The sequence below is a fragment of the Apus apus genome, chromosome 4 (assembly GCF_020740795.1).
Source record: "Apus apus isolate bApuApu2 chromosome 4, bApuApu2.pri.cur, whole genome shotgun sequence".
NCBI classification, from domain to species: Eukaryota; Metazoa; Chordata; class Aves; order Apodiformes; family Apodidae; genus Apus; species Apus apus.
In genome coordinates, this window is record NC_067285.1 from 73,362,829 (window position 1) to 73,379,884 (window position 17,056).

The window sequence follows — 17,056 nt, forward strand, 5'->3', positions numbered from 1 at the left end:
AACTAAATAAATTTTACAAGATCTTAGCATCTGGGGGAAACATGAAACTGCTGTGCTATATCTCTATATATGTGTTTTTGTATTTCTGGTTACTTGTCAAGTTAAAGCATTCAGTATTAGTCTCTGCTTTTTCAGGAATGCATGCACAGAAGGACAATTATTGGGGTTTATACTGCAGAGGAAACTGAACACCTCTTCCACTCGGGAAGTGAAGGGAGGGAGATGCTTTCCTGGCCTGAAGGTTCTCCCCTATCAAAGTTCACAGGTTTTCTGCAAATAAGAAATAAGTGGATATATTAGATCTTCCTGAAAAATCTCCCGTCAGCTTTTCTTTACTAAGCAAATACTTGCTTTTTAGAATTTTAGAGCAGGAAATACCGAAAATCTTGTCAAAGAGTAGATGACATAGTCCTGATCTTCTGATCTGTTCTTTGCATTTACTTTAGTATTGTTACCAACTCTTTTGGTCCTCTATGCAATTCCAATTATTTTTGTTTCAGAAGTAGTTACTTTGATTCAGAAGGGATCGTCATTGTTGATGGTGCAGACTGCTGGATAACAGCAACAGTTCTACCATTTCCTCCCACAAGGAGATGATCCTTTGTCAGGGCCTTGATGACCAGAAGAGCAGAAGGCAGGCTGTCACCTCAGCAGTCTTCACTTGATTGGGAAATGTTATATTCTTTCCTGTGAAAACACTACAAGTAGTGCTAAAGCTCTGCAACAACACGGTTGGGGATGTTTAAGAGTCAATCTTCACTTCTTAGGTATGCTTCTAACAATGATTTACATCAAACAGTGATGAAAGGGGATTTAATCACCGAGCCCATACTTTGCCACTATTACAAGTCCAAAAATCTCTGCTTTCATACCTTGGGGCTCTATATTAAGGCTATAAAAAACCTCAGCAGCTCTTGTCAGTCAGTAACAGGTTACTATATCTTTAAGAGGATTTATGTACACATTGGAAAATATTGATAGCATAAACTATGAAAAAATTTCAGATATGTACAAGTTCATAAAAATCAGCCATGTGTTGACATTTATATTATAATGTGACAAGAAAAGAATATTTCTTCATTTAATTATGATCATCCATAACTGATCATGCATGCAACTTATGATAACAAAGGACCAGAATTCAACCTTACATTTTGGCTTTTAAGTATTATAAAGATTATTACAGTTTTTATTTTCCGATTCAGATCTTGTTGTTTGATCATTAGACCTTGTTTCATTAAAATGGCTAGAACATTTTTTTAGGATTAAAGAACAACTGTGAAGTGCCCTAAAGATTTCTGACTTTAGGCTTCTGTGCACTATAGAATCCACTGTTATCCCAATTTATCAGTATAACTGACATTAAAGTTTCCATTTGATTTCTAGCCACTTGTTTTATGTAGAACCCAGGCCTTGCTGAAAAGTTTTGCTTCAAAATTTACCTTAGAAAGAGGAAAAAATGGTCAATGGAAAATCTTTTTTGCACTCCTGAAATAAGAAAGAATTTTGAAAATGAGAATAGTTGACAAGCTATCTACCTTGCTGATCTTTCATTCCTGAACCCGCAGAGTTCAAAATGTTGTATTTAAGGATGTACTATGTTCCCTTCAGCTGTTTAGCTTTGGAACCTAAGGTGATAATGTAAGTGTCAGTTCCCTTAATTTTTCCTGCCAGTTCTCTAAATTATTCCATGACCAATGATTTTTAGATTGAATCTTAAGTTAAAACTTCAATATTCCCTTGTAGCTTGTACAACAGTGGAATTTTATATAAAAAGGAATAATGTAAAAAGATTCAGTATTGATTGTTCTTAGTATACTGTGTTTTTCTTCAACTCCCACTCCTACTCAGAAACAGAATTCTTGCTTGTCCAGCTGACTTACAGGTATGAAGCCAGCACATCATTGTAACTCAGTGTCATGTTATCACAGCAGTAATAAAGAGTCACTGGATTATGACAAAACCAAAACAGACACTGAGGACATAATCATGATAGGAAACATGCTTCTTGTTACTTCTTACATGGTGAGAAAAACCTCTCATTATGCAAAAATGGCATTTCAGTGTTCTGAAGTCTGAATTTTTGTTTCAACCAATACAGAGCAATCTTTGCTCTACTTTGATGGCCATAACAAATTTATATCCCGCTCACTTGGTGCTCACATAAGGAGATTCAGATCTGTCTGCCTCCATGCATGTATGCTTACCTTATCTGAAACGATTTTCTTCTCTGTGGGGCTTTATAGATAGGAAGCAATTCCTCTGCACTTCCTGCTGCCCATTTGGTAACCTAATTGCCTAAAGATAAAATGATTCTTCCTTTCATCAGTTGATCTGATTGAACTTCTTTCCTTTCAATATTATTAAGCCAATTACATATATCTAGCTCTTATTCACTGCTGTTAAGAGACAGCTTCTGATTTGGTGAAAATACAAGCTACTGTTTTGCTGTAAGTGTATTATTCGAAATATGACTATGATACAGCTATGGTCAGTTTTCTGTTATATTCAATGAAGGTGACCTTATGTTTGCAGGGGTATGTAAACCTTGGCAGTCAAGTATGTTGCAGATATGGAAAAAATGATACTACTTGTAATTTTGACTCATTATTCTGTTTTGCTTTAATTTTCTGTTGAACATTCTTTTGTATAGAGATAAGTATTAGTAGTTTTTTATTTCATGTATGTGCATTTTTCATGACTACTACTTAATATTTAAAAATGCCCCAGTATTCATAGAAAATTATATTATAAACCTCTCCTTGAGGTGACTGCTAATTTGTGATAATTCAAATGCAATCCTCTAATAATCACGGACTTAATTCAGCAGAAAATTTAAACATTTCTGATTCTTTCTATTTTCAGAAGACCCACTTCAGGACAGCAGAAGTTAGTACTCTTGTGTGCTTGCTTTTATGGCTCCTGCCATGAAAGAAGTCAGACGAAGAAATCAGAAGACAATGAAAATACCATCTTCTACAGCTAAGAGTGAAAACCACATCTTTCCAGAAGTGTTACTTTAGATGGTTCTATACACCTTATAATATATTTAAAGCTGAGCCAGTGAAATACTGATTTCTAACTGCAGAATTTTTATTTCTTTGTTTACTTACTCATTTGTTCTGACTGCTCTCAGAGTTACAGGATGCCAGGAAAGAAATGTAATAGATGCATATATATATATAAGTATTTAAGGAGGCTACCACATCTGGAATTTAATAGCTGGTGAAAAGAAGCTATTCCTTATCCAAATAAAAATTTCCTAGATAAGAGATGCTCAAGGAACCTGTATAATCTCTATTTTTAAAATTGTTTTTGTTTTTGTTTTCTTCTTACAGTGTTGGTGCTGTTTGGAAATGCACATTTATATTAAGGCTTGATCCTGTGGATTAACAGTAGGATGATGGTGTAAGATGGTTGGCATATGGTGAGTAAAACTTCCCATCCATAGCAGAAACCACAGGTCTGACTCCATAGAGGTGTTTTTATTCTTTTGAACAGGCATGTGAGACATGAATAGTGTGGATACCATTCCATCTTGAATGGCTGTGGATTGAATCTCTTGTTTTTTATTAGTTCCACAGTATTGTTAAGATATAGAATCTTCTTTTAGGGATAATTTTTTTTCTTGACTCTATGGACTAGCCAGCAAGCAAAAATGTTACTCCTAAGTTTACAGTACTCTGTGTGGTCCACTGCTAGAGCTCCAAACGTGGAGTTTGCATGGTTGCAATAAGTTGCTTAGTGTATTTTAAACAGTGCAGTTGCATAGTAATCTGAACTGTGAAGGATCATACCTGTTTTATCAAAAATCTTTGCTATCCGGAATGCATTTTCAGTTTCTCTAATAGTGGAATATATATGTCCATGCACACACGTAGCATATGTAAGTGCATATGAATGCATGTTGTGTGATTTATATACAAATGTCTCCATTCTTCAAAAAATAACTATAAAAAATATATATCTTACTTGTTCTATGTCCCCTTAAAATATATTTTTTGTTATGAAACAAGCTGTTTATATAACACTTAGAACAAATTATCTATAACCCTTGTGCAAATACAGCGTAATCATCAACATCTGCATGTACTTCATATAACCCTGGTTACCTGTCTTTCTCTTGTGTTGTAGCCTAGATCTCTTTTTCCCTCTTACTTTTCCATTAATTAAGTGGTTTCAGAAAATATTTTTCTGAAGCAGAGGCAAATGAACACTTGATCTTGTCATCTTTAAACAAAGTACTTGAAGGGATTACAGAAATTTATTTGATAATTTTAATAACTTCATTATAGGTGCAATAAAAGCATAGATAGCCTTCCAAATAAGCCTAGGTAGCTTCCCCATTTTAGGTTGCCATCATACTCCCTGGATTCCTGACTTTAAAAACTGAACTGCAGGTTACAATATAAATATGTGTATGCATACACAATATTTGTATTGGTGTCAATATGGAGAAAGAAAGAAAAAAAAAAAGCCACTGCCTTTCTCTGCTTCTCATACATGGGAAATATTTTGATCATTCTCAGCTACCAATACATTTTAATTTTTAGCATCTTTTTTTTTTTTTTTTTTTCCCCTGCAACATTTTTGAAGAATCATTGCTATTTTTTATTACTTCAAATATTTAAGGAATGGAGAAGAGGTCCTGATTCCTATGGAAACCAATGGGTACCATTTCATTTTACCACACTTGTGACACTTTGTGAATTAAGACATAATAGAATGTGACTGCAGCTAGGTATAGATAATCTCTGGATGCCTTTATCCAGGCAGCCTGTTGAAGTCAGCCCTTGAAAAAAAAATAAAATAGCATGGCCTTTTTGGCACATGAGTGTGGACCTTGCAGCCTGGTTGAGGGGTGAGGTTAATTATGCAGGACTCATTGGTATATGAACATGTCTACTTTCTTTCTGGGATCCAAGTCAGTGAACCCACCGAGTATATGACTATGCTGTACCAACATGTTTAGTGCTTCCTAGGACACCTCTACATGGTGATGACTTCTGCAGTTCAGACATGACTGGAGACATGACTCAGCTCTTATTGCCTTTTAGGAAAGCTCCAAAATGCTTTTGTTATTTCCTGCATTTCTCTTTCCAAGCTTGTCTCCTTTCTACATCTGAAAGTGAAGATATGTGTTTTCTTGGGAATACACAAGAGAGGAGTTTAAGTTGATCATTTCCTCTGATTTTGATGGGATCCCATTAGGAACAACTCAAAAGTCAGATGCCAAGAGAAAAAATTCAGCATTTTTTTTCTTTTTCTTTTTTTTTTTTCCTTGTGAATATCATTATATAAACTGCAATCCCAAAATTGAAAACGAGAAGTCTCAAACATTTTGAGTGCCATCTCTGATATTTTCAGTTCCTTGAGCGAAACCCTGGGGAACAATTATTGTGGGCAAAAACTCTTCCTTCAGATCTTTCCCCAGTTTCCCTTTGAAATATCCAACTCTGTGAACATTAGGGTGTACACTACTGTGTTTCTTGTTCTTTATGTATCTGAGACACTTTCCCTGACAGCTAATTTGGTTAGCTTGTGTCTCTTTGCACTCAATTGTATCTAGTTGTCCATTCATGTCAGTAAAGTCTTACAGACTCCTTCATGGAATACTTTGATGATGCTGAAGAATCCACAGTTTTAAAATCTTTGAGAGTTTTCATGTTTGCATACTTGAAATTATTCTCTTAGACTGACACGCTGCTATGTCAGAAGCCATTCTTAAAACAGGATTTTGTATATACTGCTTTATAGTAGTGAAGAGGATGATGAAAACAGTGGATTCCCAAACTGAAGAATGATACTAGTTCCTTTTGTTCTTTCTTATAAATACTCTGACAAGATCTTCTGGTAAAGATTATTCTGTTGGGAGTTAATGCAATATAAGTCATAGATTTTTAATTGATGGCTTTGGAAAAATGTTTTCTGTTCTTCAGTTCAATTTTATTTTGAAATAAGGAAATGCTGTAAAAGTTCCTTAGTCTCTCTTTTAGATTTCTTCAGGTTCTGCTCTAGACACAGTGGTTCTTTTCTTTCACATGTGCCAATATTTTTTTCCCCCTTCCCATTGCTAATTGTTCAACATTTTAAAGATGAAAAGCCTAAAAAGTATCACCAGGTTTGAGATTTTGTTTTATTTGCTTTTTCTGCTTGTTCTGGTGTAAGGTTAATCATATGCCCCACCTCCCACCCTTTATTTTACCCCCATCCTCAGTGTTCTATTTACAAAGAAAATTGAAAGCAGACAAGCAGATGAGCTTTCCTAGTGAAAATGGCTGGTTTACCTTCTGGGTATAATTGTTTCTTAAAATATTTTTTTTTAAGTATTATTGTGAAACAAAATCATTGCTAAAACTGGTTTATAATTTGCTTTACATTAATTTATTAATCTACAGTTATTATCAATCTAATTTTATAAACACTAAAGAAGCTACAACAAAAACCAACACATTTCTTCTTTTTGCCCTGGTCAAACTTTAATTCCTAGAGAATGCTGCCTCGATAGGTCAAGAAAAAATTGTCAGGATCAGAGGAAGTTATCTGTCAGTATAGGTGACTAAGAAACTATTTCAGCTGGTCAAGCAAGTAAGAAAACATACTGTAGGGCTTTTTTTTTATTGATAAGGAATATTGCTTCATTCTGCTCCCCACCTCTGTCTCCCCAAATGACACTGGCTCCTCAGGAACAGGACAAATCTCTATGTTGCTGTTTCAGTCAGCCTTGCCCTGAGCTAGAACTTCTTCAGGGAGGCAGATTGTCCTTTCAGTCCTTAGCTGCCCAACTGGGATTAGTCTCTGCAGGTCTCTTGTGGAATACTGCCCATTGCAAATTGAATGCATATGTAATAATTCTCCATGTATCATAATCCACTAAACAGCTATGAAACAAAATTAGCTTTTCTTCATTACTAACTCAGACCACATTCAAACCAGATTATAAAATATTGCTGATTATGAATTTTCTGACCTATCTACTATGTCCCAGTTTAGGGCTTTTATGCAATTGATACAGGGTTTTTTTTTTGTTTTGTTTTAAAGTGTCAGTTTCTAACTAAGGCAAATAGCACCCAAGGGAATCTCTAAAGCTTCTGCCCTTTCTCCTTTTCATCATGTGTGATAAAAACTTTGATTCTCAATTAGTGCAATACTTGATTATTTCTGTCTCTATGTTATCTTCTTTAAACTCTCTCCAGGTTTTCTTTTCTAGCCTAAGACCTTCTGGACTCTCTCCAACAGGTCTATATCTATCTTGTGCTGAGGGCCCCAGAACTGTACACAGTATTCCAGGTGGGGTCTCACCAGAGCAGAGCAGAGCAAAGGGGCAGAATCACCTCCCTGGCCCTGCGGGCCACACTTCTTTTGATGCAGCTGGCTCTCTGGGCTGTGAGCACACACTGGTGGCTCATGTCGAGCTTCTCATCTACTACCACCCTCAAGTCCTTCTCCTCAGGACTGCTCTCCAGACATTCTTCCCAAAAAGAATAGATAAATGGACTTAGGTTGCCAATTTTTAGATTCAGTTAATAAGTTTAAAATATGTTAAATAAATGTTATTTTTTTCAGCCATTTTCCATGCATATAACAAGCAGAAATACTTGTTTTTCACAGATACTAAATTAGTGTTGGCCAAATTTTGCCTGCAGGTATAACCATGCTGAGGTTGTTTAAAGTATGTTTTGTGATATTTTTTTTTCTGTAACAATGGATGTGCTAGGGGATCTTGAGAAACTTGCCTGAATAAATTTTTCTTGATAGTCACAGGAACAAACTCCTATTCATTGAAAGTATAAAAGGGAACAATTTTCAGGGTCTAAAGAACAATATAAATTAATGGAACTCCAAAAGAGGGATCAGAGTTATTTTGTTTCAAAAAGTATTTTCTTGAATTTCTCATTAATAAAATATGATTTAAAGTATGAAAGCAGATAAAATTGATTTTGTACCAACACTTGTGCCTATGGCACTAATATTATGCTGATGTGCTCAGTATGAGTGATCTGAGATCAATATAATAGTACCTGGAGCAATGTTCTTAATTTTCAGCTGCGGTGGTTTCAGGCTGTTTGCTTCACAATTAACTAAGCCAACCAAGTATATTAAGAAAACAATATTAAACCATGCAGACTTTCTGAGAAGGAAAATAGTCAGATTACTATTAGTGCTAATGTTGTTAATTTTTCATCTGTTACAAAAAACTCAATGATTTTTCTAATATGAAAAGGCAAGTATAGACACCACTTTAAATTTTCTGGAATTATACATTTGAACTATATTTAATTTGTAAATTGATGAGATTTTCTTGTTAACCTTAACATTCAGGTCAATCTTTCTTTGATTGTTTACCATTTTTGGTCATATTTAATTTCATTTAGACTATAAATCCTTTGTGGTTAGCATCATGTCTTCACATATTTTTGAATTAGCACAATGGTGTATATGGATGAGAACTTCTGAATTCACCTGTAAGATCAATTACACCGTATTAGTAATGACTGTTAGAAAATGCTGACTTTCAGTGATCTGTGAAAGTTCTTGTTTCTATGTTCAATTTTATTCACAACTGAAAAAAAATATCATCATGTACAATACAAATACTAATAATTAAACTGATAACAGCTCAAACACTTGAAATGTTTGAAAAAGTCTAACTCCCTGTTGTGGTGTTGTAAATGTTTCAATTGGAAACAAAAAAACCCATGAAGGAAGTAACACCCCAGTACCCAAGAGTTCACTTATGTGTCCTAACTAGCATTTCTTGGAACAATTAAATTATCTCAGAACACATTATATTTGAAATTACTAAGAAATCTCTATAACCAAAATACACAAAAAGTTAAAGTTGACAAAGCCTTCCAGCAAGGCCTGGAAAGGCACAGTGATCACATGGCTCCTTTGTGTTTACTCTCCAAAATGTTAACAGGCCTGACTGGGATTTAAATATTTACAGTAGAAATGAACTTTTTATGGTTACTATGGGGACTTTGGGGAAACAAGTAACAGCAACCTTACAGTTAAGAGAGCTTCAGAAGACAAGTGACATTTAGTTCATAAGAGGCAGCATATGCTCTGCCTGTCTTCTTCAGCTTGTGGAAATGCCCAGACTTTGGCTCTGTTCCTACAAGATGATGACTACCCTCAACTCCCAGTGGGCCAAGTTCTGCTTTTCTTGTTTACTGAAGTAAATCTGGAGACACCTCATTTATCAGAACAATTGCCAGTGATTCACACCAGCATAGGGTAATAGAGTTTGGGCACTGACTTGGGTTGCAGTGCTGGGTACTTAAAAATAAGCAGTGAGACCCTTAATTTGCCATGTGTATGAAGTAGCAAACTTCTACAAAGGGAATTAGATCTTTAAATTCTTTTATTGGTAGAAGGGCTGAATCTTTTTTTTTTTTTTTCCCCCCTCTCTTATCATAATGTGCCCTTACAGATGAAAGGCTGCATAAATTATGAAAAACATGCATATGAATATCAACCTGAGAGTGTCAGGATGTGCAGCTGTGTGGTTCTGACCAGCACTGAGTCATTTGGAAGGCAATGCCTCCTGCAGCTCATTTGTCTATAAGGCTGTGCACAAACTGCCATCTCACAGTAGGGGTGCAGCACTGTCCCTCTGCATGATCTCTCTCCCCAGCTACAGCGTTACCAGTTTGCTACCGTGTACTCTGCTTTGAAACAATGACCAGCCTCAGAGAAGCTCTGGGTTTGAAGCATCAGTTCTCTGGCCCTTGTGCTGGAAAAAAAGACGGGAAAAGACAGATGAGTTGTTATCCCACACACTTGAAACAAGCCAGGCATGCTACAGTTCAGGTTTGGTTTGGTTTGGGTTTTTGTTTGTTTTGTTGACTTGTGGTTTTTTTTGTTTTTCATTAAACTAAATATTAGTAACTCATAAAGGATGGAATGGTTTATCTTGCTGAATTTGCAAAGCACTTTTTGTGTATAACAATGATCAGAAGTCATTACAAGCATGTAGCGAAATCATGCTAATATTGTGATTTACTTTGGTTTCCAAGTTCTATACAAAAGCCACTAGGAAATTAAAGCATAGTTATTAGTAGTTTTCTTCTTATTATTTTTTTTAATTTCTTTTCAGTTAATGCAGTTACTTTTATCCTTAAAAGTAACATCACAACTACTAGGTGTCTTGGAACATGTGGCTGAGAGCACTGTTAGCCACAGTTGAATCATTAGCAGTCTAGTTAAGTATCAAGAGCCAGCAGTGTGCCCTCGTTGCCAAGAAGGCCAAGAAAATCCTGGGTTACATAAGGAAGTGTGTGGCCAGTAGGTAAAGAGAGGTCATCCTCCTCCTCTACTCTGCCCTGGTGAGGCTGCATTGGAATATTGCATCCAATTCTGGGCTCCCCAGTTCAAGAGGCAGGGAACTACTAGAGAGAGTCCAGCAGAGGGCAACAAAGATGACTGGGGGACTGGAGCATCTCCCTTACGAGGAAAGGCTGAGAGCTGGGATTCTTAAGCCTGGAGGAGAGAAGGCTGAGGGGAGACCTTATTAATGCCTGTAAGTATCTCAAGGGTGGGTGGAAGGTGGATGGAGCCAGACTCCTTTCAGTAACTCCCAGTGACAAGGGGCAGTGGGCACAAGCTGGAATATAGAGCTTCCATTTAAATATGAGGAAAAACTTATTTATGGTGAAGGTGACAGAACAATGAAACAGGCTGCCCAGGGGGCTTGCGGAGTTTCCTTCTCTGGAGATATTCAAGACCCACCTGGATAGAGTCCTAAGTAATGTGCTCTAGATGATCCTGCTTTAGTGGGGCGGTTGGACTAGATGATCTCTAGAGGACCCATCCCACTCTGACAATTCCATGATTCCATGGATCTCAGCACAGTCACTCGGAGTTAGGCTTGCAGTAAAGGATAATTTTGAATCTTGGTGTTTCTGTAGTGTATTCAGGTCTTTCTCTTATTGTTCTGGAGCCTTCTCTGATTAGAGATCCCTCTTCCTCATTTAGACATCAGGAAGAAATTCTTCACCATGAGGGTACTAAGGAGCTGGAATGGGTTGCCTAGGGAGGTTGTGGAAGCCCCCTCCCTGGAGGTGTTCAAGGCCAGGTTGGATGAAGCTTTGTGCAGCCTGGTCTAGTGGGAGGTGTCCCTGCTCATAGCAGGGAGGTTGGAACCTGCTGATCTTTAAGGTCCCTTCCAACCTTAACAATTCTATGATTCTATCATAAAACTGTGGCCACTGATCTGAATTATTATATAGCTCCTTACGAGTAAATACATCTGGTTTTTCTTAATCCTACAGAACTGCAGTTATACACATAACTGACAGCTGTGCAATATTTTTCCAGTGTACGTTTATTCTATTTCTGCTCTCTTTCTGAGGTTTTTTGTGGTTTTTTAATACTCAACATTTTAATTTGTGCCAGACACTAAAAGTAACATGGTATTTAAAGCTTTAAATAAGTAACATCATGAATTATGAGTGATTCAAGTATTTGGGTAAACTGTGAATTTTTTTTTTCAATGACACTGTCCAACTAAAAGCAGAGCCACGTATTTTCTCTTGAAAACAATGCATCTGCTATAAAAATGTTGCATGAGACTTTATATGTTTAATGACTTTGTGAGATCATTTCCCTAGTCACATATGAAAAATCTTTTGTATTGTGCATCATTTATGTTTTAAACAACTTTGATTTCATTCAGAACATTTTTTCTTGCAGAGGTGTTCTACAACATAAGGCAAAGTCTGTTATTTCAGTGTCTGTGGGTGTTATACCTTACTTCTATGAAGACTTTATTGTAAAGAAAAAGGAAAAAAGAGGTATGGTGTTCATTTTCTTTGATATAATACTATTAATATAAATCCTCTATGAATAATCTTAGAATCGTAGAATATGAGAGGTTGGAAGGGACCTCTAGAGATCATCTAGTCCAACTCTCCCGCCCAGGCAGGACCACCTAGGGCAGGTCACACAGAAGAGCATCAGGATGGGTTCTGAAAGTCTCCAGAGAAGGAGACTCCACCTCTCTGAGCAGCCTGTTCCAGTGCTTTGTAACCCTTACAGTAAAGAAGTTCTTCCTTATGTTGAGGTGGAAGTTCCTATGTTCTAGCTTACACCCATTGTTTCTTGTCCTATAACTGGGCACCACTGAAAAGAGACTGGCCCCTTCCTCTTGATACCCACCCCTCAGACCTTTATAGACATTAAGATCCCCTCTCAGCCTTCTCAAGACTAAACAGCCCCAGGTCTCTCATTCTTTCTTCATAGGAGATATTCAAGTCCCTTAATCATACTCACAGCTCTCTGTTGGACTCTCTCCAGTAGGTCCCTGTCTCTCTTGAATTGGTGAGCCCAAAACTGTACACTGTATTAATAAAAAATATTAATTAAAAATATTCAAAATTGGATACAGTTCTAATTGTTGTAGAAAAACTGATACAATAGGAACAGAGTTTATAGTATCACATTTTGTAATTATTGAAATATAACCTTAGAGCATCAACGTATAGTTTTTAAATTTCAGATACATATACTCATTCTTTATGAAATAAATATTTGTGCCTTGTCCACTGGGGATCATATTGGAAAGTGTGGACAAGCTGCACATGGGTAAAAAGATGTAACTGTTCTTGTGTGTTTATCAGCTAAGAAGGGGTTCAGTTTCTTTTGGTTTTGCTTCAATTTTGATTTGTTTGCTACAGCTAATGATTAGTCATGTAGTTAGCAAGCAAGTTCAGAAATAAAAAAAGATCTAAAGTAAGTCTGGGCATACATGCAGTCCTGAGAGCAGTGTTAAAGTCACACAAGCTAATAAAAGGACTACTGCAGGTAAGGACCAGCACTACTCCTAATCACTAAGAGAAGAAAGGCTAGCTGACTCAGAATAGAAAGGTTATCTGGGTGATTTATATTGTTATTTCCACTTACAGTGTTAGATCTCCTCAATTTTCTGTTAAGTGAATTACTGCTTTGACAGGTACGCCTGTAGTTTTTGGAAAGAAAAAAACAAAACACAACACATCTGAAGGGATAAAATACAGAACATAAATCAAAGTAAATTCAGACTGTGTTTGCAGCACACAGTTAATCTTCAGCATCTTACATCTATTTAAGTTTGAACTGAACAATTAGCTGCATTTAATAAGATGTGAACCCACTTACATGTAGTTGGAAAAAATAAAAAATGAACAGCATCAGACCCAGAGTAAGGCTGAGTAGAACCACTCTCAATATGGTCTGGCCATTTCAACACCAATTTTGTGTAAAATACATAGGTCTTTGGAAGTTATATTTTATTATTAACAAGATTATTATCAAACCTTTTTTTTTTTTTTTTTACATCCTTATATCTGTATTTCAAAGACTGAAATAAGTGATTGGAGTGACTTACTTATGATTTCTCACTGATAAAATACTGAAATTGTTTGCTTTTTTGCAAGTAAAAAGACTCTTTATCCTAACCACACTTAGAAAGGCCTTGGGACCTAAAAAAGTCTTGTGCTTTTTGATTTATCTACAATCACCAGTAGTCAAGATTTCATAACAGATTACTAATAAAAATAGGAGCATGTTTTTTGATCAGTTGGTGTAACACTGGAGAGAAAATTACTTTTAGGGCCAAGATTGAATCTTTGTGGCTAAAAAAGCAGGAATGTTTTTCTGTTTGGAAAACTAGAATATGCGGTGATTGCTTTATTTGCAAAGAAGAAGAGATAACAATGTTCTGTTAGAGTTGAGGTTTTCTTCAGTTGAAAACTCTTAAAAAGAGTTTTGACAAAATCATGAAGAAGAATAGCTAAGCACAGGTTACGGTTATTTATTCTCACTAAGTAAGAATATTAGATATTTTTCTCTCTCTTGCTAAATCATGGACAGATGCTGTTAAAGGTATCAATGCTGGTTTGGTAAGATATGAAGAACTCAGAAATTCTGAAGAAATTCCAGTACCGGATTTAAACATCTACTTGGATAATTTAATTACTATGCCCAGTGGAAAGGGTCTCATTCTTGCCTTGAAATCCAAACCATGTTTTACTGTTTGAGTAGTGAATATTCTCTGAAAAATCCCAATAGCAACAACTTTTATTTCTGTGATATGTAGAGGTATATTTTACCCATTTTCTCACATGCTAGCTTGGCCAAAAAAAAGTAAACGAACAAACCCAACAAACCCAGAAAAAAAATCAAATGCAATACTCCAAAATAACCTATCAAAACATTACCTTTACTCCTTAATCCGTAAACAATGCTGCAATCAGGCAGCAGTTGACAGAGCAGCAGCCATTAACCTGAGTGTGATGCTGGGTCTCTGCAATATTGGTATATCAACCCACTGTATTTGCTCAAACTGCAGAGATTCTGGCATAGGTCCAAGCAGTTTTTAGGCTTCAAAGTGGTGACAAGGAGATTCACTTGCCTGCTCAATAAGATGACTGCATACCTTTCAACTGTCATCGAATGTAGAAGCTTTGACAGATGTCACAGTCAGATGCAAGCTTGTGGGGTATGTTATCTCACTTTCCCTCTCTCTGCATAGAGAAAAGTAAGAATATCCAGACAACCTCTATAAGGCCAAAAAAGTCATCACAGAGTATTATGAGTTTTGTTGTTTTTTTTCTTGAAGCTGCAGGGTTAGGTTGTCTCTTTAATTTCAGTGAAGAAACTAGGGATTTCAAACAAATCCTCCTTAAATTTGGTGTCCTAATAAGGGAGTGCATTCATGTATGTCATCTCTAATTTAACCACAGGTGCCTTCTAGCTATCACATTGTGCTTTCAGGATAAGATGTAGTAGTTTAGACAAGTATATTTTCCGCACGTTTGGCTGCAATCCTATTGAAATTTAAAAAGGAAGTGATGGATTAAAAATCCCGTGCAAACTATTTAATTTTGTTAATGAAAAACAGACACAACCCACATGGGGAAAATAAGCTTTCAGAACTGTCATATCCTTGCCCACAGCTATGGTCATAAACTGTGCAAAATGCATTCTACAGACTTTGAAGGGGAGCTACTCTAATGTAAACAATATGTATATATATGCCACTGCCAGTCAGCAAGGAATACATTTTCATAGGCTTGTCACATATAGCAAACAAAAAGCAGACATTAAGTTTTCATAATGAACCAAGGGCTCTTCCCATTAAACTCTATGTCAGAACTTATATTGACTCCTGTTATGAGCACTGACACCTTGCAATGCCAGAACACATTTCAATGTTTTGTTGTTGCTTTTGCATTTTCTTCCCAATGTTTCTGCACCTTTCATTATAAACATCTACTTTCTTTCTCTCAGTTGGCTCAGGAAAAGTACCCTGTTAATGAGAGCAGTAGTTTTGAGCCATTACAGCATAGTTTTCAATACTGTTCTGAACATTTTTTTCAGTTATACTATTAGTTTGTGCTCTGGTTGTGCTATGCCACAGATAACTCAATTTCTTTTACATGCAGGGTAACGAGAGAACATTAAAAAGCACCCATGAAAGCTTGAAAGTGTCATGACCAAAAAAAGGGAGAGAAAAGTGACACTGATCAGTCTAATGGAGGAAGGTTTGAAGCACTGAAGAGCAAAGCATAGACTTAACAAATTGGAAAGAACAAGAAAAGACGGGGAGAGGCTGTGAAGTTGGAGAGGCTACCTTTAGGCCCAGGACACGAACTAACAACTGAGTTTTCACCATACACCTACACAGCATGTAAAAATATGTACATGTGGATATTTTAATATATGTAAAGAACTTTACTAAGTAATAGTTAAATAAATAATAAAAAAAGTAGAATATTTACACCAAGTCACCTTTCTGTGAGAAAAGGGGAAGGAGAGAGGGTGAGTGAGATGTAGTGTGTCTCACATTATGAAGATGAGCAGAGAGAAGCACATTTTCAGGGTGTTTTTGCATCAGCTGTGCAAAATGTTTGTTTCATATGAACAAAGGGGAAACACAGCTAGGAAAGGGGCTTAGAACTGTGCCAGTGGGACAGTCCAAGGGTTGACCTAGTCGCATTGTCATACAAAATTTAAGAACAAGTTAAGTATGATTGTGCTATTATTTCAGGCAAAAAACTGATTTAATTACATGAAATAAAAATAATGCCAGGCTAGTTGCTCTTGTAAACTGAGCATTTTATGGAGTATCTGCTGCTGCTCTGACAGAACAGCATTAACTTCCCTGTAGATTAAAATGTAAAATTTATTGAACATAACCAACAATACACAAAAGTAGAGACTTTCCACTTTCTGGTAACAGCTAAAAAAAACACTGCAATGAATCACTGAATACTTTCAAGTATCAATGCTATTTTCATCTTCCCATAAAACATCTGCTTGTAGTCAGCCTTTTGCAGTTTGAGTTTTGGGACTGGATATGCATTCACAGTATCAATTGTTGATCTAAGTGATTTTGGTAAACTTAATCCGTCTTATCATCCTAAAAAATCCTGGGCTCAGCAAGATGTACTCGCTGTCTACTAACAAGGAAACAAATCCAGTTTTTCGTCTTTTAAATATATGCAAGCTAAGTAAAAAGCTTGTGCAATCACTTTGGTAGCTTAAGAGTTGAGAATAAAAAATAAGATGTACATTGACAGCTTTCTTACTACAGTTAGCTATGTTTAGAATCAGAAAGCGCTTAATTTGCCACTTTAAATAACCTGTACAGGACCCACAAGGTTTGTTCTTCAGAAATTTATGAAAGGATGTTTCTTTCATTTGCAGCTAAGAGTCCTCCTGTTGTTTCTGATGGAGTCTATTCTAGTACAAAGAGCTTTTAGACACATTATGAAGAATTTCTTCACTGAAAGGGTTGTCAAGCATTGGAATAGTTTACCAGGGAAGTGGTGGAGTCACCATCTCTGGAGGCATTTAAATGACATGTGGACCTGGTGCTTAGGGACATAGTTTAGCGGTGAACTTGTGGTGTTAGGTGTAAGGCCGGACTGGATGATCTTGGAGGTCTCTACCAGCCAAAGACATTCTGTGATTCTCTGATAAAACCTTGGAAGAATTCCAAATGTTGAACTTCACTTCCTTGGAGATATGCAAAAGTGATCTGAACATGGTCCTCTCTAGGCCCACCACC

General features: G+C 36.4%; 1 long non-coding RNA gene across 1 annotated transcript; it reads left to right on the top strand.

Annotated features, from left to right (window-relative positions):
- The first annotated feature begins 3,331 nt into the window (after nt 1-3,331).
- Nucleotides 3,332-15,760, top strand: LOC127384801 (uncharacterized). Its single transcript, XR_007889506.1, has 3 exons — nt 3,332-3,427; nt 11,698-11,798; nt 15,429-15,760. It is a non-coding gene; the product is annotated as an uncharacterized LOC127384801 (long non-coding RNA).
- The last annotated feature ends 1,296 nt before the right edge of the window (nt 15,761-17,056 follow it).